The sequence below is a fragment of the Schistocerca serialis genome, chromosome 6 (genome assembly GCF_023864345.2).
Source record: "Schistocerca serialis cubense isolate TAMUIC-IGC-003099 chromosome 6, iqSchSeri2.2, whole genome shotgun sequence".
In the NCBI taxonomy this organism is placed as follows: Eukaryota; Metazoa; Arthropoda; class Insecta; order Orthoptera; family Acrididae; genus Schistocerca; species Schistocerca serialis.
Genome location: NC_064643.1, coordinates 196233527 through 196259808, shown reverse-complemented (window position 1 = coordinate 196259808; position 26282 = coordinate 196233527). Strand labels below are relative to the sequence as shown.

The following is a 26282-nucleotide window of genomic DNA, read 5'->3' as shown; positions in this document are numbered from 1 at the left end:
AAACTGGAGAAGGTGGTCGGGGGTGATGGCGGCGGCATGTCCGCCGTATACAAAAGGTACAGAAGGGGGGGAGAGGACGGAGCCTTGGGGCACACCGGCGGAGGGGAAAAAGGTGTAGGAATCCGTGTTATGGATGGTGACGTAAGAAGGACGTTGGGAGGGAAAGGAGCCGATCAGACGGACGTAACTGTCTAAGCGAGAGGCAGGCGCTTAAGCACTCTATCGGGGCCACCGCTATTGGTCGCTGGAACCATGTGTTCCACTGTGGCGCCCTTCCACTAAAAGCGGGCCAGGAGGCGCGCGCCGCCACAGCTTACGGCGCGATGGTGCAGCGACCTCTAGGGGTCTTCGACGTCCATGACGTCTGGCGCGGATTCAAATTCCGCGGCAACAGAGTTAGCAAAAGCACTAGCGTTGCTCGATTGCTGCCATAACCTATTAACGCCAAATTTGTGATACATTCGTCGTACGTCCCATGCTGATTTCTGAGGCTATTCACGTATTGTTACTTATTTGTTAGCAGTGACAAATCTACGCAAACGGTGCTGTTCGCAGTCGTAAAGTGAAGGCCGCCGCCACTATGTTAGCCGTGATGAGAGCTAATTACTGATATCTGGTATTCGCGACACGCTCTTCACACTGTGGATCTCGGAATATTGAATTCCTTAACGATCTCCGAAATGGAATGTCCTATGTGCCTAGATCCACTTACCATTCAGCGTACAGAGTCTGTTAAATCCCGTCGTACGGCCGTAATCAAGTCGTGCCTATTCCATGCCTTTTGAGACCTCGGTATATACCAACGCTTCATTGTTACCGGAAGTGCATAGTCGGCCATAGTTTCGACTGCAGCTTGCTACTGAAATGTAACAACAGTGCTGCCAGCTGTCAGGGATCATCTCACTTCGATTCGACTATAAAAACCACATCCAGGCTAGAAATGGCGGTTATTGCTAAAACAACCGGTTTTCGGTTATATCCGTTTATTCGCACGCCAGTAGAACCTGACCTTTGAAACCGCTCAGAATAATAGGTTTCTGAAATAAATAATTTTCCATTTTTTATTTCTATTATTTTCAATAATAAACGTAGAAATCGAACAAACATTAAGAAATTTAAACTCTCCCAGTTTCAAGATACATAACTCAAAATATAAAATTAAACACGCAAAGAAAAGCAAACTTAGTCCGCCCACCGTTCGATGCTCTTCTCTATAAGTGATAAGTGGTTGAATACTACTAAAACATCACCAATGGTCTCCTGTTGATTCTAGCTTTCTGAAACTTTGCCCAAAAATCAAGTTGTAATCCAAAATAATACCACTATTTGGGCACTACTAATGGTCAGGAGAAAACAGAGGTTGAAGAATCCTGTTTTCCGTGTTAATTTGTCCGATTTCAAGGGCTACAAGCAGATAAAGGCATGTTATGTAGACACAGGCAGCATATCACCTACTTCCTGTTTTTGATTGTATGCTGTGAATGAAAGTTGTCAACTTTTGAAATTATTATTGTTATCGTAAGTTCCATTCTCTTTCATCACTTCACAGAAATGACAGGCAAATCGTTCATCTTCTAAAGCAAATGAAGCATTGTACTTCACTGTTACGTCACTTGGTAAAAATATTTCCGGACTAGCGTTGGTGCCATTATGCAGTGTAATGGATGTCCGGCAACGACAGCGAGAAACCACCGTATAGACCAGGTGGGGCCATATACCGCACCTAAACGTACAGTAGTGCCTTAAGTCACAACACACGGCAACGGGAACATTATGGTCTCAGCAATGCTGTACCAATTCTTGTGGCGAGTGTTTGTCGTTCGTTTCTGCCGGCAGTGTTATAAAAATAGCACTGACCCCCTCGATAGCTGAGTGGTCAGCGCGACGGAAATCCATGCAAAGGTTCGAAATGGTTCAAATGGCTCTGAGCACTATGGGACTTAACATCTGAGGTCATCAGTCCCCTAGACTTAGAACTAAGTAAACCTAACTAACCTAAGGACATCACACACATCCATGCCCGAGGCAGGAATAGAACCTGCGACCGTAGCAGTCGCGCGGTTCCGAACTGAAGCGCCAACCGCTCGACCACAACGGCCGGCTCATGCAAAGGGACCCGGGTCCGATTCCCGGCTGGGTCGGAGATATTATCCACTCAGGCACTAGGTGTTGTGTTGTCTTCATCATCATCATATCATCCCCCTCGACACGCAAATCGCCGAAGTGGCGCAAGGCGCAAGGCGACGTTTCTAGGAGACAGGAGGCATTACCCACACGACATTTCATTTCAAAATAGCAGTGATCGCTTTTCCCATTTTCTACATTAACGGAATATGTCAAAGAAATGCAAATTTTACGAAAAAAATGATTCCTTTTTCAAAACTGGTTTCATTGAAAACGAAAAGTTATAGCACTGTTGCTATGGTTAACCGATATTTAGATTTTTTTATGGCCGGTTATTCAGAACTAAAAAGCGGTACTGGTATTAACCGGTCGGTATTTTTCCCATCGCTAACCAGGATAGCTGGCACACCGTCCTTCAGCGTCAAACCAGCGGGTGGATTCGATCCGGCGATGGCACATGTCCCTGAATCTCGGAAGTGTCATTCTAACGCGTGTAGTTGTTTCAGTGGATTTACTGTAAACATGTACATACACCTAGAATAACACTGACAGCAAATAATCACGCTACTAATAACAGACTAACACATACACTGCTGCAGCAACCATACAGTCACCCCACACCATCTCTTCTATAATATCAAACTTATCAATACACTGTTGTAGTATCAACCATACAGTCACTGAACAGTATCTCTTCTACTATGAACACATTTTTAGGAGCTTTAACTGGTGGTCAACCATGACGACCAAGTGGCCAGTTATATACATGTAAGGAGTTTTCCGAACTGGACGGAAATTGGTAGATGTAGATGTGATGTACGTGTGCAAACAAACAAATGATTACAATGTCAGAACTACACACATGTTCATAAATTAAGGATAATGCTGATACATGGTGAAAAAACGCTCTGGTGGGGGATTTACGGGTTTAAATCACCTAGGGTTATGACCATGCGATGCATTTGATCTGCTGTCGTCGCACGGGGACGCTGTTAGCAGTCCACCTACGCAGAGGTGTTGGTGCATGTCAGAGAAGGGTGCAGCGAGTAAGTGTGCAGACGTTTTGAGACGTGCTAATGGTGACTGTGTGTTGAAAATGGCTAGAAGAACACATATTGATGACGTTATGAGGGGTTGAATACTAGGGCGACTAGAGGCTGGTCAAACACAGCAGGTCGTAGCACGGGCCCTCCGTGTTCAACAAAGTGTGCTCTCACGATAGTCGCAACGATTCCAGCAGACAGGAATCCTGTCCAGGCGCTACTGTACGGGACGTCCACAATGTACAATACCACACGAAGACCGATATCTGACCATCAGTGCCCGCAGACGGCCAGGCAGTACTGCAGGTAGTACTGCTAGGGACTTTACCGCAGCCACTGGAACAGTTGTCTCCAGGCACACAGTCTATAGACGACTGAACAGACATGGTTTATTTGCCCGAAGACCTGCAAGGTGCATTCCACTGACCCCTAGTCACAGGAGAGCTCGTAGAGCCTGGTTTCAAGAACACAGTACATGGTTATTGGAACAGTGGTCCCACGTTATGTTCACAGACGAGTCCAGGTATATTCTGAACAGTGATTCTCGCCGGGTTTTCATCTGGCGTGAACCAGGGACCAGATAACAACCTCTTAATGTCCTTGAAAGGGACCTTATGGAAATCGTGGTTTGATGGTATGGGGTGGGATTATGATTGATGCACGTACACCCATGCATGTCTTTGACAGAGGAACTGCAACAGGTCAGGTGTATCGGGACGTCATTTTGCACCAGTATGTCCGCCTCTTCAGGGGTGCAGTGGGTCCCACCTCCCTCCTGATGGATGATAACGCGCGGCCCCACCGATCTGCTATCGTGGAGGAGTACCATGAAACTGCCTGTTTTCTAGACTTAAACTTCATCGAGCACGTCTGGGATGGTCTCTGTCGACGTATCACTGCACATCTTCAAACCCCCACAACACTTCAGAAGCTCCGACAGGCACTGGTGCAAGAGTTCCAGAGTCTGCCAACCTGTTGCGCGGCCTGTGTACGTGTGCATGGTGATCATATCCCATATTGATGTCGGGGTACATGCGCAGGAAACAGTGTCGTTCTATAGCACATATGTTTCGAGACGGTTTTCTCAGTTTATCACGAATACCGTGGACTTACAGATCTTTGTCGTGTGTGTTCCCTATGTTCCTATGCTATTAGCGCCAGTTTTGTGTAGTGCCACGTTGTGTGGCATGACATTCTGCAATTATCCTTAATTTATGAGCATGAGTGTAGATGAGTTACTCAACAGAAAGTGCTTCACGAAGCCGGCCGCTGTGATCGAGCGGTTCTAGGCGCTTTAGTCCGGAATCACGCGGCTGCTGCGGTCGCAAGCTCGAATCCTGCCTCGGGCATGGGTGTGTGTGATGTGCTTTGGTTAGTTAGGTTTAAGTAGTTCTAAGTTCTAGGGGACTGATGACCACAGCAGTTAAGTCCCATAGTGCTCAGAGCCATTTCAACCATTTCAATTAAATTACTCTTGGGATTAGGAAAATGTCTCTGAGTTTAATCATTCGACTTAATAACGTTTATTGAACTTCAATATTATTTAAGCTTTCCGTGAAATCACGTAACTATAATGAAGGAATTACAAAAATTAAACTTCGCGTGTATAATCTTCTCTTGATCTTGAACAAAATTCCAAAATCTAATTCTTAAACCCACTTCTCTCACAATGATCGATAAATCCTAAAAAAAAAAAAAAAAAAAAAAAAAAAAAAAAAAAAAAAAAAAAAAAAAAATGAAAAGCAAAAAAATTCATGATTTGGATATCTGACGAACCGAGAATGCTGCATTATCAAATCATTACCTGAAATCCATTCTTCAGAAAGAGTATAAACGTACAAATGTCAAATTCAGTTCTTTTCTTCTCCACAGTAAGTCTTCCATTAGTCCATAATATAATTCCCAAAAATCTCCATCCTTTTGCTGATTACTGCGGGTCTGGCGAGTGCTGTTGGCAATCGGATTGCACTAAGCCCTACCGAAGCTAATTGAGAAGCTACTTGACTAAAAAGTAGTGGCTCCGGTGACGAAAAGTGACAACGACTGTGGAAGGTCTTCTGACCACATGACTCTCCATAACTACGTCCAGTGATGTCCATCGGCTGAAGATCACACGGGGGCCACCGATACCCTTGGCTCTTCCAAGGCCTGTTCGGACAGAGTTACTAGTGGAACCAACTACAGCAACTTCAAACAAATGGTAAAGGTGACGAGAGACGGAGAGGGTTTGCTACATCAGCAAGGTTTTGCCCCCTGTGCTGATAAGTATGCTGTTGTCATGGTCGCGGAATTACACTACTGGCCATTAAAACTGCTACACCACGAAGATGACGTGCTACTGACGCGAAATTTAACCGATTCAAATGGTTCAAATGGCTCTGAGCACAATGGGACTTACCATCTATGGTCATCAGTCCCCTAGAAATTAGAACTAATTAAACCAAACTAACCTAAGGACATCACACAACACCCAGTCATCACGAGGCAGAGAAAATCCCTGACCCCGCCGGGAATAATTTAACCGACAGGGAGAAGATGCTGTGATATGCAAACGATTAGCTTTTCAGAGCATTCCCACACGGTTGGCACCGGTGGCGACACCTACAACCTGCTAACATGAGGAAAGTTTCCAACCGATTTCTCATACACAAACTGCAGTTGACCAGCGCTGCCTGGTGAAACCCGTTGTTGTGATGCCTCGTGTAAGGAGGAGAAAAAAATGGCTCTGCGCACTGTGAGACTTAACTTCTGAGGTCATCAGTCCCCTAGAACTTAGAATTACTTAAACCTAACTAACCTAAGGACATCACACACATCCATGCCCGAGGCAGGATTCGAACCTGCGACCGTAGCGGTCGCGCGGTGCCAGACTGTAGCGCCTAGAACCACTTGCCACTCCGGTCGGCGTAAGGAGGAGAAACGCGTACCATCACGTTTCCGACTTTGATAAAGTCGGATTGTACCCTATCGCGATTGCGGTTTATCGTATCACGACATTGCTGCTCGCGTTGGTCGAGATCGAATGACTGTTAGCAGAATATGGAATCGGTGGGTTCAGGAGGGTAATACGGAAGGCCGTGCTGGATGCAAACGGCCTCGTATCACTAGCAGTCGAGATGACAGGTATCTTATCCGCATGGCTGTAACGGATCGTGTAGCCACGTCTCGATCCCAGAGTCAACAGATGGAGACGTTTCAAGACAACAACCATCTGCACGAACAGTTCGACGACGTTTGCAGCAGCATGGACTTTCAGCTCGTAGTCCGTGGCTGCGGTTACCCTTGACGCTGCAACACAGACAGGAGCGCCTGCAATGGTGTACTCAACGACGAACGTGGATGCACGAATGGCAAAACGTTATTTTTTCGGATGAATCCAGGTTCTGTTTAGAGCATCCTGAAGGTCGGATCCGTGTTTGGCGACATCGCGGTGAACGCACATTGTAAGCGTGTATTCGTCATCGCCATACTGGCGTATCACCCGGTGTGATGGTATAGGTTGCCACTGGTTACACGTCTCGGTCACCTCTTGTTCGCATTGACGGTACTTTGAATAGTGGACGTTACATTTCAGATGTGCTACGACCCGTGGCTCTACCCTTCATTCGATCCCTGCGAAACCCTTTTCAGCAGAATAATGCACAACCGCATGTTGCTGGTCCTGTACAGGTCTTTCTGGATACAAAAAATGTTCGACTGCTGCCCTGGCAAGCACATTCTCCAGATCTCTCACCAATTGAAAACGTCAGGTCAATGGTGGCCGAGAAACTGGCTCGTCACAATACGCCGGTCACTACTGTTGATGAACTGTTGTATCGTGTTGAAGGTGCATGGGCAGCTGTACCTGTACACACCTTCCAAGCTCTGTTTGACTCAGTGCCAAGGCGTATCAACGCCGTTATTGTGGCCAGAGGTGGTTGTTGTGGGTACTAATTTCTCAGGATCTATGCACCCAAATTGCGTGAAAATGTAATCACATGTCAGTTCTAGTATAACATATTTGTCCATTGAATTCCCGTTTATCATCTGCATTTCATCTTGGTGTAGCAATTTTAATGGCCAGTAGTGTATTAGTGGGTTGAGTGGTCGGACCTCTCGACAAGTGGGCGATCCAGAGTTAGGCGAGTGGGCCGCAGCGGCGGCTACGTCACGGCGGCCGCCACGGCGCACGCGCGCTCCCGCCGGCCAGCGTCCCGAGCCGCGGCGGCGGCGTCCGCGACGGCGGCGTCGGCGTCGGCGGCGGCGCCTCCGGCTGCAGTTGGCCCGCTCGCAGCGGCGCGTGCACACCTCGCCCCCCACTCAGCACAGGCTGGCCCGCGCCGCAGACACGCCGCCCACCGCCGCCCACGCCGCCGCCTCATGGGGCGACACGGCCCGCGCCGGCACCGGGGCCCTCCGGCATCGGCTGCTCCACGAGGTAACCTGCCGCCAGCCACACGGCGTCCTCACCGGCAAGCGATAACAATGTGTTGCGGCGACGGACTGGATAAGAAACAAATCCACCCCGTGGTTATACGCCGTCTGACGGTTGCCGTTCTCGGCTCCAAGTAGCCACTCTTCGAAGGTTTATGGCAATAAACTTTCCACGTCAACATAATATTTACAGCGAAGGTAGGCAATGAAAACCTTGAAATTCCATTTTCTTAAATTTCACAGAAGCAAAAATGGATTCTCAAAAATTATCTAAAGTAATAAAGATAATTTTCCTACTTGTGTAGCTGTATAGTACAAGCCTGCAATTTCAAATCTCTTTTTAATGACGGAATTACTGGTCGCTGGAATTACTAGGTTTTCACTGACAGATGAAGTTACGAGGTTTTCATTGTCTACCATGGATAAACTGGTCCACAACTTCTGTGTATATCATGGTCGAAGACGTTTCCTGCGTAGCCTTTTCTAAATTTTTAAATAATCACTTCATTTCATGATTTAGCTGTTAGCAATTTCTCCCTGGGCATTGTCAAGATACAGACATTCTGATCAGGGGCCGATATGCAGAGTGTAGTATTTGAAGAAATACTTCAGAGCCACGATCGCATTGCAGTATTAATTTTGAATTGATGAACAGATTCAGCAGTACTTTGCTGCATCGTCGGATCTTATCTTTTTCAAAATCACGCTATATATTTTGACAATATTGAAAATTTAAATAATATGGAGATGGAAGCTCTATCAGCAGTCGATCACAACGAGTCAGCATGTCATTAATAAAATGGTTCAAATGGCTCTGAGCAGTATGGGACTTAACACCTGAGGTCACAGTCCTCTAGAACTTAGAACTACTTAAACCTAACTGACCTAAGGACATCACACACATCCATGCCCGAGGCTGGATTCGAACCTGCGACCGTAGCGGTCGCGCGGTTCCAGACTGAAGCGCCTAGAACCGCTCGGCATCACCGGCCGGCTGTCATTAATAAAAACATTATTTGTAATCATGTTGCCACGCAGCTTTCGCCGATTACGTGCGACCACACACATGCCCGAGAGAGTATGCGAAAGACGAGCATGTGTGTCTCGTCGCACGTAATCGGCGAAAGCTGCATGGCAACATGATTGTAAATAGTGTTTTTATTAATGAGATACTGATTGGTAGTAATCTACATGCTGGGAAAACTTGCATCTCCAAACAATTTAAATTTTCAGCATTGTCAAAGTATATGACGGAATACTGAAAAAGGTAAACTCCAAATATTTAAAGGCGATCTTTGCTCTGAAGTATTTCTTCAGATATTACTACCTCGGTTACTTGAATCACAGTAAAAAATTGTATCCTACAGCTTCTTATACTCCACACATCTGTGTAGAGGAAGCAGCTTCTGATGGCATCCTTAATAAAAGTTTCTGACAAGCATTTTAGGTATGCTCACAGAGGTTACTGCAATTCAAATTTGGTACTATGGAACAAATGAGAGTAAAAAAAGTAAAATGAAATAAAATCTATCTCTGACGTGGAGTACCTGCGCCCTTAACTACCTCGGATGTAAGAAACCTCCATTTAGAATGCCATCACTTGTTCCTTCCTACATGTAGATGTGTGGAATATAAGTTGCTATAACAGTTTCTCGCTGTGGCGCAAGTAAGAGAGGTAGCTTGAGAATTTCGCTGATTGCTAAATCACGAAATAATGTGCTTATTTCAAAATAAACAACAGCCTACGCACCAAAACAGCTTCCCTCAAGACGAAAATTTAACATATTTATCTTCCTGCTATCGATATGATATTAGCGATTCATCAAAGACGTGTTTATATAGCTATAGCATCAATTGCTGTCAAAAACGCTGCATAAGTTACTTCTAGTTTCTGTCAGTACGTGGACCATCTTCTGGCACTGGGTCAAAATATTTATTAAAGCGTTTACTTTCTGTTGTGTTGCTTATATTATCCTTAACATCAAGTTACATAGGCAAGTTTCAGTGTGTCATAACATGTGCTGCAGTACTTTCGCTATCAGTACAATCCCATACTTTTAGTTGCTAACTGTCAAACAGCATCATACAAAGTTATTCTTAATATTCTTTTTGACCAATGCCCGAGGATGCTCTATGTGAAGACAGAAAATAGCAGCAACTTAATAAATTTTATGACAGCAGCTGACGGTGTAATTATAAAAATATGCCTCACAGCAACTGTCTTGCAGGTGTTGAGCACCACTTTACAAAAATATTTCTTACACAAAGGCTTTCAGGTTTCTGCATAGGATTCTGGTCTACGACAGACGTTTCAACTCCAAACTCACGTGTTCCGAATCACCAAAATTTAAATTTCTAAAAACTTTGGTACAATTCGTAACAGTGGTCTAAATTTTACCTTTTATAACAATGTATTCTACCTCACGGCGCGCTAGATCGTTTCCACTGCCTGTAAACAGTCGTTGTTATCGCCTTACCGGAAACTACTTACCGAACAAAGCGGTGCACCAAAATCCTAACGTGTAAAGTTTTATTCTTGTAGTGTTAATGAAAATAAAGTAGGCCTTGTTTATTGTTTATCACATCTTTATTACGACGGACGTTTCGACAAAATGTCATCTTTTGTGGCTCGCCTTAATTTTGCATTTGTAACAAATTACTAATTCGTATACGAAAAGACTAGATGCAATCTTTAGCCAGCAGTAGACGTGAAATGCCCGCTGTCGATGTTTCCAGTTCTCGACAGGAAACTAAATACTCAACTGCAATTGCTGTTCACACAGAGTTCTACATCTTATCAGTTGCTTGTGAGTCGCTATTCAGAAACCACTCGTCGATACATTATCGCCCAATCTAAATAAATTTCTTATAATTAGAACGAAGGCATTTCCACAAGGAGATGTAGAACTTTTTACTTATTCATTATTAGAGGGTTTTAGCATAATATATATCCTCGATCATCTCACTTATTAATTAGAGCAGATCACAACAATTCACAATAACAGGTATCAGACAGTCAAAAATAACTTCCCAGTTCCTAAATCACTACTCATTGCATTACTGAAAACCACTCATCGAAGACGTACGGAACAACTGGCACCGCGCGAAATCCCAACACGGTTGTTACCAATAACATGGTTCATAGCTTCTTACGTAGAATACAATGTAATAGGACGTCAGTAGGCGATATAGAGTGCAACATTATCCCTGAGTTCTGTATAGTGTGCCTGCTGCCGCACGTTGAACTGTGTTGTGCGGATTGGCAGTGTAACATTGTATGTTTTGTCCTCTCGTTTTCCAGTCATGATTCACCCCTGGCAGCAGTGACTGTCTCAATGCTTTGAATTTCTCTATTTTACCGCTTTATTGATGACGCACTCTATGGAAGATAGTGACATGTTTTCCTGTTTCTCTTAAACTATGAGTAAATGAGAAATTTAGAATTTTTTTTTCTTTTTTTTCTTTTTTCCTTTTAGCACACGACGTTTCTGGTCTAATTTGACACCCGGATTTTCTGCCACTTCTTTCATACTTTGGTGTTGTTGAAACAAAACAAAACTAAACTCCTCCCGATCAGGCCATGAAGCCCCAGCAGTACCGGCCGCCGCGGTTTCATCCTAAGCCTGTAAGCGTCACTGGATGCGAATATGGAGGGGCATGTGATCAGCACACCACTCTCCTGGCCGTACGTCAGTTTCCGAGACCGGAGCCGATACTTCTCAACCAAGTAGCTCCTCAGTTTGCCTCACAAGGCCTGAGTGAACCCCGCTTGCCAACAACACTCGGCAGACCGGATGGTCACCCGTCCAAGTACTAGCCCAGCCCGGCAGCGCTTAACATTGGTGAACTGACGGGAACCGGTGTTACTGTTGCGGCAAGACCGCAGCAAAATAATAGCGATCTGCTTACAAGCCACTCTGTCCCTTTTTCTGTTTGTGCCCAGTTGCAGAGCTTGTAGAGAAATGAACAACACACAACAATGGGTTGCGAGAGGAGGATTCGTATGCCAATACGCTCGCTGTTAAGTTAAATGTATTAAAATTAAGTCACAGTCTGACATCTTGTTTGCCTGATAGTATGTTACCGTGGCCTCCTTATCTACATATCTGGCCTTTGCTGCTGACTACTGATCTGTCAAGTAATGTGTTATTTTGCGGCCGCTTCCTTTGAAATCGTTATATAAACTAATATCTTCTTCTCTTTATTTCAAGCAGTAGGCGAGCAACTTTTTCCGGCGACAGGAAGCTGTTTCCATTGGTCTTACAAAGTCTGTTTTACCATTCGGCTTGTATGGTAAAAATTCTTTAGTTATGCTTCACTCAGGAGCGAGAGCCGTCTTTATTTATGTTCGTTGTTTCTACCATCTGTTTTAGAAAATATTCAGTTATCTCCACACATAGTGGCTTTTAAATCCATCCAGTCCCACGAAGCTATCCATCTATTTCAGGAACGCCATTTCTGATCTTACTGAGGTATTTAGAAATCATGTGACGGGTCTCTGAAGTGTAAAGCAAAACTTGCACCACCCATCACATTCAAAAATTTCAGTCTTCTCTTCAGTAGTTCTATGATCTACGGTTGTTTTTGTTCGGACTGAATATTTGCCTCCAAAAGCCTTGCGCTTTTGTGTAGAAATTTTGCTGTAACCTCTTGCACCTCTCCAGCAGATCTGTTTAACGAAATGCTCCGATCTCTGAGAGCTGAACTGCTACCCCCCCCCCCCCTCCCACCCGTTTCATCAGCGAAGAAGAACTTTAAAATGTAAGATTTCTTCCTTTTGGGACCAAAGTGTGTCTCCATTAATTCAACTCTGAACTTGAGGCAACGAAAATACAGCCAGAGAACAGTCATAAACACAAGGGGAAGGATAAATTTACGTGCAAACTCAATAGTATAAGAATAATAACCAAGAGGTAACTGAATTTTAAATTCACAACACTTTATTACATAACTTTACGATAATTAAATACCTGCAAGTGAAAACCATGTGTTTCAAACGGGTACAACGCAGCCCCTGGCCCCATACTATGCCGACAGCGGCCGCCTGAAGTATCACGAACAGTCAGGTTACGTTTGGTACAGATAACTTCTAAAACAAGAAACGAACTCATTACCCGTGGACATGTCCGAAAGAACAGATACCATATCCATATAAGTATATAGTTCTGACAGTACCGGCCATGACCCTCTTCTTCTGTGCGGAAGCACACATATTACCCGAACTCTCACGGGACTTGGTAAGAATGTCTTCCACGAGTAATGAGTGTGTTGGGTAGGGACACTACGAATGTAGTGTGTGGACATACAAGGTGAGAATGTGCGTCTCACGGGAGGCGTGCGCAAGATAGTCCCTGCAGTCGCACTATCGTCTGTGCCCTCGGTGGCTCAGTTGGATTAGAGCTTCTGCCATGTAAGCGGGAGATCCCAGGTTCGAGTCCCGGTCGGGACACACATTTTCACCTGTTCACGTTGACATATATCAACGCCCGTCAGCAGCTGAGAGTATTAATATATAATTCTAATTTCGTGACCATATCGGTTCGATCGTATACGACTGGAAAACACTGACCTGGTCAGATGAGTCCCGATTTTATTTGGTAAGAGCTGATGGTAGAGATCACGTGTGCCGCATCCCCCACGAGGCCATAGAGCCAAGTTGTGAACAAGACATTGTGCAAGCTGATTGTAGCTCCACAAGGCTCTGGGCGGTGTTTATATGGAATGGACTGGGTTTTCTTGCCCAACTGAACGTTTCATTGACTGGAAATGGTTATGTTCGGCTACTTGGAGGCCATTTGCAGCCATTCGTGGGGTTCATGTTTCCAAACTATGGAATTTTTATGAATGACAATGCGCCTTGTCACCGGGACACATTTATTCGCGACTGGTCTGGAGAACGTACTGGACAGTGCGAGGGAGTGAAATGGCCAGCCGGATTGCGCGACACGCATCTCATCGAACAATTATGGGACACCCAGCATCTGTAACACTTCCGTTGTTATGGACGGCTGTGGAGGCAGTATGGCTCAGAATTTCTGCAGAGAACTTCCAGCGACTTCAATTATTCAAAAACAGTCTTAATCGCATTTATTACTATTATATCGCCAACCGGTTTCAACCCGACGTAGGGGTCATCTCCTGGGCATTTACACCATTGGTCGACTGCTGGTGTTGTCACTCCCGTCTACATAACGGTAGGAAACTATGTAGACAGGAGTGACACCACCAGCAGTGGACCAATGGTGTAAACACCCAGAAGATGACCCCTACATCCGGTTGAAACCGGTTGGCGATATAATAATAATAAATGCGATTAAGACTGTTTTTGAATAATTGATTAATCATACTAATCGCTGCTTCATCTGCACAACCATGTCCAAAAATTCCAGCGACTTGTTGAGCCCATGCCGAGTTGCTGCACTACGCTGGGCAAACGGAGTTTCGCCACGGTATTGGAAGGCATCTCATGACTTTTCGCACCTCAGTGTAAAGGCTCTTAGCATCCACCGTATACCACTTTTGCTAGTCGCTCAATGCCGCCGCCTAATGCCGCTCAGCTCACTGCGACGTGGAGCTTCAAGTCATACCAGGCGCTGTATCTCCACGGTAGCCTATGCACCGCCAGCTGGTAACACGTGACGCTGAGGAGGCACTCTTCCACTGATACAGCTGCCAGACATCACATTTCCAACACAACTGCACGTGTAGACATTGCTGGATCTCCATTGCTGTCTACCACAACTAATAAAGTACACTTCGGCACCACATCAGCTAGTGCCGACCGTAAACTGAAATTCGAGCGAAGCACAGCAAATCTCTGTGTGTCAACCGTCACATTCAGCAGCCCGTGCTAGAAATCTCTAGTTTCCGGTCTGTCTTTTCCTCCTTAAAGCTTGTGAGCTCCACACCCGTCACCTATCGGCGAGCAGCACATCGCGGTTGGAAAGCAACACTCTCTGGAATCCACTACGGACCGTCAGTGCCACCTCTATTGGATGATAATCGCTCATCATCAACAAACAACGCTGTATTAAAGAGAATTCTTTCATTTAATTCCCGGTCATGCTCTGAACTTCCGTTAAGTAATGATTACTTCTATATCGAGTTCGATACCGCGTAGGAACGTTGATGTTTCCCCGTTCTAGTTCCTTCAAGACGGCCCCACGTCCATTCAGCCTGCTATCGCCAGAGTAAAGGAGACGTTTCCCGTGGGTGTAAAGCGGCTCACAACCTCCCCATGCTAAGGCCGTGGCGAGGAAAGGCTGCGCTCTACCCGCAGTCAGCCCAATAGCCCGTTCATGGTCTTGCATTGTAGACATTACTTTTCTTTAAAGTAAATACTAAAATGTGTAGGGGATAAACTATTTCACTGACGTCCTTCTTGCTTGTTACAGGGGGTTGACAAAAATATGGAAACAAAAAATATTACTATGCGAAATACGGTGCAGTAAAAGCGTCAGCGTGCGAAACAACTTCTACTCGTCTCGGAGTAGATAAATACAGGTCCTTTATAGTTTTCAAGGAATTCTTGTAATATTCTTTTTGCAAAATCATGGCAGGTTCAGCTCACGGAGATGAAAATGGATAGCGGTCACAAAGATAGACCAAAAAGGCTCAGTAAAGTTGAGGCCTGGTGACTACGATGGGTGGGGGATGGGGAGAGGGGGGGGGAGGGGGGGTGGTGGTAAGAGGTGGGATGCGATGCTATTCTCGTGCTCACAAAACAAGTCCTCACAAATACTCACGGAATCGCTGGGATGTTTCACTCTTGCGACGGTAACTTGATCAGAAGTTGGAAACATATGAACAAGAATCATCAGACTAGATGACTCTTCCATTAATTGTAGTACAGGTTTTATGGCTTCGATACCACGTTTTCCTCTTACGGCCCTTTACGTGACTGATCAATGGTTTCGGAATTTCAGCTCGCCCGGCAATAATAAATTTTATTATATTCAGTCACGTCATTTTATACTCATAACATTTTTTCCCTCATGAATTTCAGTATTTTTTTTAAAGAAACCGATATGAAAATCAAATAATTTGAAATCCTTCTAAACCGGTCCATTTGAGTCTTGTGATGCCTCTTACGTCATTGGCTAACATGCTCCTCCTACTCTCATAAATCTCATTAACAGTGATATCCTGTTTCAGAATTTATGTTTCGTGGTAATGAGCTACAAGTCTCGTGTAGTACAACATTGTAAAAATACAGTCACAAAAACTCCCGAAAAATTGTTTTTACGTGTTAAGGGAATGAGAAGAAGCTTAAAATACGGTTGCAGCTTGCTCGTATACTTCCAAATGAGACAGTGGTCGCTATGCGTGTTTATTTCTGTGAGGATCATTTTGATGTAAGTAAACACTTCACACGAACACGTTATCGCTTTCATCGTAATGGGCAGCGTGCTGATTTTCAACGCAATATATTCAAGACCCTCATTCGGAGCATTTTTTCGTCTCTCTTCGTTTAATACTTTTTACTACTGTCTCCTTAAGTTTACTTTATTCGTAATACAGATACGCAAGAGCTTTATACTTTACATTCTGTTTCATTTTACACCTGACCACTTGAGATGAATCACTAAGATGGTCTTAAGAAACTGTATTTCTTACCTGTAACAATTTATGACTACATTATTCTTTCCAAGTAAGACAATAATTTGCCACTTCCAACAGCTTCCACAGAGCATGTCGTGAAATTGTATGACTTTGACAAAAAGAAAAAAAATTAACACTGCTGGGAACTTATGGGGAAATGTGATAAGACCAGATCATTACGATAAAATGAAAGTTGCTCCTGTTTAAGCATCTTTGAAGCAGGAGTTAAGTATGCAGTAGTACAACCGGTATTTTAAGATTATACAGCGTCATCTGAGTAATTAATAGACGTAATTCCTGGTGGTTTAAATTAATGATCTGGAGGAACAGAAAAACTGGAATGTGTAAAGCTGTTGAGGTCGAATACGATGACTCCCTGCAGTATATCGATTCCGAGACAGCATGTTGGTTTCAACAACATGTTCGTTTCATGAAATAAAAAAAGGATGTAGGAAAAAATAATATACATACTGAAGAAACTACTGACAGGTGTTTAGGGCAAAAAGTAATGAATACGGAAGGATTCCAAAGTAGAAGAGTGAAAAAAAAATCTGACAATAAGTAGTCAGAAAGAAAAAGAAAAAAAGAAAATATAATTAACAGATAAACGTGCGGCTGGTCCAGGCGGAGGTTCGAGTCCTCCCTCGGGCATGGGTGTGTGTGTTTGCCCTTAGGATAATTTACGTTAAGTAGTGTGTAAGCTTAGGGACTGATGACCTTAGCAGTTAAGTCCCACAAGATTTCACACACATCTGAACATTTTTTTTTGAACAGATAAACGAGTACTGAAGAAAAGAAGAGAACAACGAATGGGGAACTGAAATTGGCACGTGGTCTTTAGCTGCGCCATCCGCAAAAATATGACTGTTATTAGTTTACATTTTTCAGTCACCTTTATTTCATTATCTCATTCTCAGCCATCTCATTCTATATTCTTAAGCCGTAATGTCCTTCTGAACCCAAATGTACAGCATTCACAGAACTTTTCTTCCAATTAATTATACTCTTTGCATTCGCGGCAATTATTCGTACCCCAAAAAAGTGGTTCAAATGGCTCTGAGCTCTATGGGACTTAACATCTGAGGTCATCAGTCCCCAAGAACTTAGAACTACTTAAACGTTACTAATCTAAGGTCATCGCACACATCCATGCCCGAGGCACGATTCGAACCTGCGACCGTACCGGTCGCGCGGTTCCAAACTGAAGCGCCTAGAACCGCTCGTCCACTGCGGCCGGCATTCGTACCCCACGTAATACCAGTTTTACTGACATCATTTTGGCCTCTCTTGCGTCGTAAGTCATAAGCGTAATTGTTTAATGTAGGTAACTCCGATTCATTTGTGAATTGTTATATCGTGTTTGTGCTTTCATTACGGTGATAGTAGATAGGGACACAATAACACCCAGTGCAAATTGTACCATACAGTCTGCAGAGTCTTTGTGTTGCCATCCGATGGAAGGATCACCATTAGCTCAGTCGCAATACCGCACTCTATGAGTCATCGTGGACAGGTTGATAATTTCATCCAGGGACTTGCACAGAGTATAATGATCAGAAAGTTTACGGTACAGCATCACCGCTCCTCTTCTAGACCAAATTCCTGGCGTGCAAAACTTAAGGACGAAAGTAACTTGCGCATAATGTGGCACTCCGCAAGTAACATAAACATCTCGTAAAAGGCGGGACATGGCTCTTAAGAAGGGTGTGTCATCACCAGGACAGCAACGGACGCTCGCCACAAGCTTGGTAAGCACTTCTTGTCGTAGCGCGTTCCATTTGTACACCAGCGTGGATGACAACTGCTGGCCGGCCGATGTGGCCGAGCGGTCCTAGGCGCTTCAGTCCGGAAACGCATTTCTGCTACGGTCGCAGGTTCGAATCCTGCCTCGGGCATGGATGTGTGTGATGTCCTTAGGTTAGTTAGGTTTAAGTAGTTATAAGTTCTAGGGGTCTGATGACCTCCGATGTTAAGTCCCATAGAGCTCAGAGCCATTTCAACCATTTGACAAGTGTTGGATGATCGTTGGTGCGTGTGGATGTGCTGCAGTCCGTCTCTCCAGCGCACCTCACTCGTGCTCGGTAGGATTTAAGTCTGGGGAATGGTGGCCACTCCATTTATCGAATATACTCTCGATCCAAGAATTCCTCCACCTGCTCAGTTCGACGAGGTCTCGCATTGTCATCCATACGAATGAAGTCAGGATCGAACACACCCCTGAAAAGACGCACCTGGGGAAGGAGTACGGTGTCACAATAACTTTGACTGTTGGGTATACCCTGTTAAAAAATTTGTAGGTTAGTACTCCCATGCAGCATTATGCCTCTCCACACCATGACACCTCGGTTACCAAGAAGATCACGTTCGGCATTGTACCTGAGTGCATTACGTATTCCCACTTCTCGACAAATGACGGTACGTAATGCACCCAGAAGTTCTGTCGAAGGTGATAATTTTGGTGGTCCAAGTGGAGGCAAAATATTTCTTGTGTGTATTGGGCAACGAATCATTCAACACGGTACACTCACCAATCAATATCATTGTGACACTGTGCTCTTTCCCCGTGTGCGTCTTTGCAGAGGTACATTCAAACCTGGCTTCATTATTGTGCATGACAATGCACGACCACTTCGAATACGTATGTGAAGAATACTTTGGAACGAGAGGATATTCGACGAATGGAGTGGCCTGCCCATTCTTCGACTTAAACCCCAGTGAGCACAAGTAGGATTCATTGGGGAAGAGTATTGCAGCAGATCCACATGCACCGATGACCATCCAACAGTTGTGAACCGCGCTGGTGGAGGAGTGGAACGCCCTACCACAAGATCTCCATAGCAACCATCCGCCCCGGTAGCTGAGTGTTTAGTGTGACGGATTGCCGTCCTACGGGCCCGGGTTCGATTTCCGGCTGGGTAGGGGATTTTCTCCGCTCAGCGACTGGGTTTTGTGCTGTCTCCATCATCATTTCATGCCCATCCAGCGCGCAGGTCGCCCAATGTGGCGTAGAATGTAATAAGACCTGCACCAAGGTGGCCGGACCTGCCCAGCTAGGGGCGTCCCGGCCAATTACGCCAAACGCTCATTTCCATTTTCCATACCAACCTTGAGGCCAGGTCTCTTAAGAACCATGAGCCGACGTTTTTAATGCCGAGGGCACCATCATAAATCATGGTACCTTCATGGTACGTACTGTCTTTGGAGCGACTATCGTTTCTGTTCGTCCCATTGGGTATTCCTTTTAGTTATATTCTGTGCAATAATGCAGAAGTTTTCCATATGTATGGTCCAAGTATTATAGAGTTGCTCGCCAGTGACATATCATGCGACATTTGTTTTCGTCCTGATGTTTTGCACATCAGTGTAGTTTGGGATGAAAAATCTCTGCACGTTGATATAGCACTACCATTTCTGTACCAGCATCTCCACTCACAGTACTGAGAGTATCACGTATACGCAACGTGTTAGTTTATTTATATGATGCATTGTAACATATATATATTTCCCCAATTTTTTGCCCTCTAGTACCATGGAAGTTACTTCCTGATGTCTTAATATGTGATCAGTCATCGTACCATTTCCTCTAGCCAGTGTTCTCCACATATCTACCTCCTCGTCGCTGAAGAGAATCTCCTCACTTCTTATCTTAACTGTCCAATTAATTTACAGCTTTCTTCTGTAACACTACATCTCAAACACCTCGATTCTCTTTTTTCCCTGATGTACGTAATATCTAATATGAACAGCCATAGCCTTTAGAATCTAGTTTCTGTTTTATTTACCGATTTGCAGCATACAGTGTTTGGAAACTTTTTATATATCCTCCGATTTCTACTAATCCTGTTACTTTCATCGCTGGCTTTTGCGTGCTGTAATTGTCTGACGACTGGCTCGACGCAACATTTTAGCCTACTTTATCCTGTGTAAGTCTTTTCACGTCTGTATAATTACTTTAACCTATGTCCACTTGAACCTACTTCCGTAGGCAGACTCTACCCCCTCTACAATTCTGACACCAACGCTTCACTCCATTATCAAATTAACGCAAATCCGTCACATGGAAAACGTTAAATTTACACCACTGTTACCCCATTTACGACGGTATTTCATCTGTCATACACAATTACTGTTATTCGTGCTTTTTTATTACATCACCGCTGAACAAGCAGTTTCATAGAGTATAATTATGATAATGGTGTGAGCGACAGTGAAATGTTTTATAGTGACAAACATAGCCTCAGGTGGTTGTGACTCAGATATTACATCACCGGTAAATGCAAAACACTACGAGGACTCCACTCCTGCTAGTTATATAACTGGGTAGCATTTGACTTCAGTTTCATTTGTTACGATAAATATGCGATTGGAGAAAACATAAGAGCCCGGTGCACCGACGGTGCAATGTAGGTATATATTGTAGCGCTGGAAAATAAATAACGATGACGTGTGAAAAGAATTAAATAGTTTAATAAACACAGTAAGCGGATAATATAAACTTTAGAAGCTAGTTCATCGCATACGTTACCTAACTGACTCCGGTGCAGGAAACGATGAGTATTAGTGCAGGCTGATTCGTCAAACCCTAGAATGAAGATGATAATTAAGAAGTGTTCTGGAGTTACTAATAATGTTGTTTTACAGAGCACTAGCGACGTTTCGAAAAGCACATCCTCTCACCCACATAGCAATCGAGACCTATAAGATATTCTTGGTGATAGAGAAGCCGGTTCAACTGTATTTAATCTTTGTGTTATCAGATCACAAGCGGTTTCGTGGCACCGAAACTACTTCCTCGTGACGAGTAGCTAATTCGTAAGAGTTAAGTAGCTTGGAATATGGAAGCCACCATCTGTTGTCAGACCAAATTAATAAACCTCTAATGGCGGTACATCAGTGAAACAAATGCAGTCGAGCGTACAGGTCCAAGTCTAAATGGTCGGCGGCGCCAAACTCCAGTCCAGCTGACTACGATCTACGAAAGGTATAGGTGCTAATGCGTAGGGAAAAAAAACCTTTGTTGTTAGGAGAAGAGAGTGTGAAACTTCCGTGGAAACTACTGTTCACATCTAAAAAAAAGACGTTGTGCTTCAAGTAAATGCTTTTAATTGTGGCCTAAGAAAATTCCTCGCAGAGCATAGAGTGGTTGCAAAAGAATGCAAAGTACACCTTGTGAACTGCATGCAGCTGTCGACAGGAAAGGTAAAACACAGAAAATACAGCATATAACCTACGAATTTCTTTTCCATCCGAGTCTTGGATACTGTTCGTTACTCTGGCAACTTTACCAGATATAATCAACAGAAGACACGGCGGTTAGCCGAAAACAGATGTTTCACCACGTTGACCATGACGATAAAAAAGAGAAAGCTAAGTTCTTACGGAGGCTTACCGAAGACGGCTTTGCCTTACATCGTCCAACAAGGCAACAGGAAATGGAAAAGTGACGATTTGCCCGAAATACCCGTCCACCACTTGTCGTAAGCTGGCTTGCGGAGTATAGATGTGTCAGGAGGAATGGTTAGGGTTTCTTGATACGATAGCAACGATCATTCGAAGCATAAATCTTCATATGGACCTATGCCCTACTCCGAACTTTTCTCGAGATAGAACACATTGAATGTACATGATTACTTATTATTTGTATTATTCAATACGTTGTCAAGTTTCCGCGTGTACAACAGGTAGTAAACGTTACGACGTGCGTTTTAAAAAGCACCAATTGAAATATTTTTAAAATATTCACCTCTAAGAATTATCATACACGTCGCATTACAGCTGCTGTACGATTTACAATAAATGTTCCAATATTCCAATGTCAATTTCAATGCATTTGTTTATTTTTGGGAGAACATGTTGTGTTTCTTGTCTGAGTGGCTCTGCACGTTCTCAAATGAGGGCAGCCGGGTCCATGATACGACAAAGCAGTTCATCTCGCGTATTTACCTTTCGTTTGTTCACCTCATATTTCATCTGATCCTGCTACGGTCGCAGATTCGAATCCTGCCTCGGGCATGGATGTGTGTGATGTCCTTAGGTAGGTTAGGCTTAAGTGGTTCAAAGTTCTAGGGGACTGATGACCACAGATATTAAGTCCCATAGTGCTCAGAGCCGTTTGAACCGTTTTTTTCATCTGATCCTATAAACAAAAATCTGATGGCATAATGTCTCGCGATCTTGGTTGTCAGTTGATTGTACTACCATGACCAATCCAGCTGGTGTAGTAAGTGCGGCTGAGATATGCCTAGCCCCTAAACAAATGTAAGTTAGGTGTGTTCTGTCTCGGTAACCACTCAGGGTAGAGCATGGGTTCCAAATGAGAGCTCCTGTTATATCGCTGAATATCGTCTATTCACCCTGAGAGAGCCTGTATCATGGCGATTTAAACTTTTTCGTCTGCGTCGTCTTTCGTAGAAACGCATTTCTTTCGACACTCACTGAATGTTAAAATGTAATTATTACTACTTTTACACACAACCGATACACAAGTTTTTAAGCGATTATTCAGCTTGGAAACAACCCTCTTTGTTGAGAGTCTGCTCGCGTAAATTCTTACACGCAAACACCATCTGCAAAAGAACACTCACACTAGATACATTCCTAAGGAACGGTGACGAAAACGGTGGATTAAGGCACAAAATATGAAAATGAACGAAACGTAGGGAGCTTTGTTCTCTTTCTCTTTACGGTCTGATCATCGATAAGTTCCTACTAAGACATTTCAGTTGGAAAGTCATTGTCTAAAGGTATTTTCCTTATATCCTTTTTTTGCATAGGCTTTCTGTTGGTTTTGGTTTTTTGTAGTGTGTTGTATTGTCTAACGGCGCCAGAAAACAATCGATAGAGCTCCGCCGTCGAGTCCCGTTCACAGTTTGGTTGGAGTGCAGACAGCGAGTAACGAATTGTGCACACCTGACGAAGAAAACTAGGGCAACTGTCGAAACATTCTGTAAAGATAACATGGTTACAACCTCTAAAACCTATACATCTTCACCTCAGCAAGACAGCGTGAACGATCATTGATTTTAAATACACTGAGATGGCAAATGTCAAGGGATAGCTCCTACTGTCATGTCGGACCTTTTTTCGCCCAGCGTTGTGTAACAACTCTACGTAGCATGTAATCTACGAGTCCTTGTAAGCCACTGCAGAGGTACCGAGCCATGCTTGTCCACAATTGCGAAAATGTTAGTGTCGTGGGATTTTGTACGCGAACTGACCTCTCGATTACCTCCCATAAATGTTCGATGGGATTCATATCGCACGATGTGGGTGGCCAAATCATTCACTCTAACTGTACAGAATGTTCTTGAAACCATTCTCGAACCATTGTGACCCTGTGACAGGGCACACTGTCGTCCATAAAAAATCCATCGTTGTTAAGGACATGAAGTCCATCAGTGGCTGGAAAACGTCTCCACGTAGCTAAAGATATTTCCAGTCACTTATCGGTTCAGTTCCATGTAAACAAGTAGCCCACGCCATTATGGAGTCATCACCAGTGATGTGTCGACAGAAGTGCCGACACAGTGTGATTTGAGGGGACCGCAATGCACGCTATAAACACACGAAGGATGGCGTGAGGTCTGAAGCAGGATACGTAATGAATGCTATAAAGAAAAGTACGTAGCTTTTGGAATACTTAACTTTAATCCATCCTTGTTGTATACATCGTTCTTGATGAGACATGCTTTATACGATAACTATCAATTGCTATGTAAGGCTAATGGCGCCTTGCTAGGTCGTAGCCATGGACTTAGCTGAAGGCTATTCTAACTATCTGCTCGGCAAAGGAGCGAGGCTTCGTCAGTGTAGTCGCTAGCAAAGTCGTCCGTACAACTGGGGCGAGTGCTATCCCGTATCTCGAGACCTGCCTTGTGGTGGCGCTCCGTCTGCGATCACTGACAGTGGCGACACGCGGGTCCGACATGTACTAATGGACCGCGGCCGATTTAAAGCTACCACCTAGCAAGTGTAGTGTCTGGCGGTGACACCACAACCAGCTTGCATAGTGCTTTTTTGTGATCCTGGGTCTGTGGCTTCGTGAGTCTCGACATACTTGAACCCTACCATCAGTTCTCACCAAATGGAATCGGGACTCATCTGACCAGGTCACAGTTTTCCAGTCGTCTAGGGTCACCAGCCCTTGAGAGGCGCTGCAGGAGATGTCGTGCTGTTGGCAAAGGCACTCGCGTCGGTCGTCTGCTGCCATAGCCCACTAACGCCTGATTTCGCCGCACTGTCCTAACGGATACGTTATCCGAGCGTCCCACGTTGATTTCAGCGGTTATATCGCGCAGTGTTGTTTGTCTGTTAGCACTGACAAATCTTTGCAAACACCGCTGCTCCCGGTCGGTCACTGCGTTATCCGTGGTGTGAGGCAATGCCTGAAATTTGGTATTCTCGACACATTCTTGACATTGTGGAACTTAAAAATATTAAAAAATGGCTCTGAGCACTATGGGACTTAACAGCTGTGGTCATCAGTCCCCTAGAATTTAGAACTACTTAAACCTAACTAACCTAAGGACATCACACACATCCATGCCCGAGGCAGGATTCGAACCTGCGACCGTAGCAGTCGCGCGGTTCCGGACTGCGCGCCTAGAACCGCGAGACCACCGCGGCCGGCCCAAAATATTCAATATCCTACGGATTTCCGTAATGGAATGTCCAAAGCTTCTAGCTCCAACAACCATTCCGCGTTCAGTGTCTGTTAATTGTCGTCTTGTGGCCATAATCACGTTGCAAACTTTTCCACATGAATCACGTGAGTTACAATGACAACTCCGCAAATTCAGTGCCCATTTATACCTTGTGTACACGATACTACCGCCATCCGTATGGATGCATATCATTAGATCATGAGTCTTGTCACCTCAATGCAGTTTTCAGGTTAAATTCTATGTCTCACAGTCGTCAGCAAAAACTGTTAATACAGACGCATTATAAATTTTCAGATTCAGGCACATAGAAAAGTGTCATTTTTCCTCTTTTAGTTATTTCTTTTGCTATCCATACTGCTATAATAGTTATCACTTCAGCTGTAATACATTCCAGTACGCCGGCCGGTGTGGCCGAGCGGTTCTATGCGCTTCAGTCTGGAACTGCGCTACCTCTACTGTCGCAGGTTCGAATCCTGCCTCGGGCATGGATGTTTGTGATGTCCTTAGGTTAGTTAGGTGTAAGTAGTTCTAAGTTCTAGGGGACTGATGACCTCAGATGTTAAGTCCCATAGCGCTCAGAGCCATTTGAACCATTCCCGTATTCACTCATCTTTTCATTTGGAAATCTGATAGCAAATAGCTGGGTTTCAAGCCAATTTTCAGCGAATGAAGGAATATTTACAGATAATGAGGCGATCCAGAGCGCAATTTCTAGGAGTCTAAAATGTCAAAATATTGAAAATAAATTTGGATAAAGCACAACTTGTTTTACTTGGCTGAACAGCCAGCGGCTATCACTCATTATTACGAGAATGACTCAAGAATACCAATTCTATTCTCCACGATTTACAGGTGTGTAATTAATGTTTCGAGCCGGCTGATGTGGCCGAGTGGCTCTAGGAGCTTCAGTGTACGGCCACAGGTTCGAATCCTGCCTCGGGCATGGATGTGTGTGATGTCCTTAGGTTAGTTAGGTTTAAGAAGTTCTAAGTTCTAGGATACTGATGACCTGAGATGTTAAGTCCCATAATGCTCAGAGCCATTTAATGTTTCGAGTATGGTACCAATGAAAAAAATGGCCTAAGGAATTTCGATAATGGCATATGAAATGCACTGGCCTATACCAAACCAAATATAATATTCTAGAATGGATAGCCGAAAGAACATGTCTCAGAATTTCAGACAAAAAATAATGTCAAATAGAGAAACTGCACTAAAACACGTAGGAACAAAAATAAGTGAAATTTAGTTGAAGTTAGTAAATCTGAAAGTCTTGGAGGCACTATACGGCAGAATGAATTACAAAGCTCAGCAATAGATGCAAGGATCAGTAAAACGGGTAGAATACATAGTTTAATCTAAAATATCTACAACAAGAGATGCACCTCTGCAAATATAAAGGCAATCACTATACGACAGTGGTAAGACCAAATCTTTA

General features: G+C 44.2%; 1 protein-coding gene across 1 annotated transcript in view; it reads left to right on the top strand.

Moving 5' to 3' along the window:
* The first annotated feature begins 7541 nt into the window (after nt 1-7541).
* The window catches only part of LOC126484744 (lachesin-like), a 370517-nt gene continuing 351776 nt past the window's right edge, over nt 7542-26282 (top strand). The window contains exon 1 of the mRNA XM_050108339.1: nt 7542-7584. The gene's annotated coding sequence lies outside the window, so the exon portion shown is untranslated. The remainder of the gene's footprint in view (nt 7585-26282) is intronic.